Genomic DNA, 1,542 nt, shown 5'->3' on the forward strand with positions numbered 1-1,542 from the left:
AGAGAGAGAGAGAGAGAGAGAGAGAGAGAGAGAGAGAGAGAGAGAGAGAGAGAGAGATATGGGGGGAGAGTGGTGTCTCTAGTCCCTCTGGCCTCCTCAGGAACATCAGCCCCTTCTCAGCTCACACCTCAGGTTTCTCAGTCAGTTCCTGGCTGCTCTCCCAGTTCCCATCAATCTTTTACCAGTCAGCACCAGTTCTCTCTCAAGGGACACTTCCATTCTTGCTCACCCACTGGACACTGCAGTTGGTCCCCGCTGTGTCTCACACTCACACCAGCCATGAAGAGTTACCAGTGACCTCATCCGCACACTTGCCCAGTTCCCAAGGCTTCTGTGCATCACTATGTGAGCCCATATTAGTTCCCATCCCTCTTGAGCTCAAAGCCCCAGTTTACTGCATCAACAAACATATCGCCATGCTAACCCCCAATTGTTCTATTAAGTTCTAAACAAGTCTCTTGGAAATCCACCAGTAAGTAACACTGGTTGCGGCAGTGTTTGGGGAAGCATCTGGAACATCCACTTCCCTCCATATATTATTGTGGGAGGCCGTCACAGCAAACTGTGCAGACTTGACTGGTCTGAACAGCAAAAACCTTCCCCACAGACTGGGAGGCCTGAAGCCTGAGGTCAAAACCTTTCTAATTCTCATTTGTATTCCTGGTTTCTACACATTTCTTCCTGTTTGTCTATCTCTGTGCAAAAAAATAATGTATTTATTGGTGTGTGTGTGCGTGTGTGTGCATGTGTGTGCGCGTGTGCCACACATTGTGAAAGGCAGAGGAGAACTTTTAGAACTTGTTTCTTCCATTGTGGGAAGCCGAACCATTTTGCCCAGCTCCTGTCTTGTGTTCTAACCTGTTTTCCTTCTAAGAATGCCAATGAGATTGGCCCATCCAATGGGTCTCCTGTTACAATCTACCTTCATCTAACTTTAATTGTCTCTTTAAAGGCACTATTTTTAAGTAGAGTTATCTTCTAGGCTACTAGCAATTAATAATTTTTGCTAGATAAAACGAGTATATATTCGCAAGACAAATTCAGGAAGAGGACCCAGCACTTGCCGTAATACTCCATCTTCAGAGACACTGTCTAGCTCAGCCGCTTCTCATAGTCATCAGCTCGGATACTTGCCACTTTACGTGGCCTCTTGAACCGCTTACCACATAATGGCCATAGGGGTCTTTCAAAACGTGCAAAGCAACCCTCCCCCCTGCTTAAGCCTTCCATCAGAGCTGGGGACACAGCTCAGGGACTAAGGGTGCTCCCTGCTCTTCCAGAGGACATGATTCAGTTCCCAGCACTCACACTGCATGGCCTAGATTGCCTGTAACTTTAGCTTCAGGGATCTGACCCGCCCCCCCCTTCTGGCCTCCTTGAGCACTTGAACATGTGACGTACACACTCCCATGCACACACACACACACACACACACAAATAAAAATACACTTAAAAATGCATTAAAGGTGAACATTTAACCTTGTAGAGGATGGGCAGAACAAGAGAAGTGCATACCCTGAATTTTTTTTTTTTTTTTTTTTT

Source organism: Microtus ochrogaster, chromosome 5 (assembly GCF_000317375.1).
Source record: "Microtus ochrogaster isolate Prairie Vole_2 chromosome 5, MicOch1.0, whole genome shotgun sequence".
NCBI lineage: Eukaryota > Metazoa > Chordata > Mammalia > Rodentia > Cricetidae > Microtus > Microtus ochrogaster.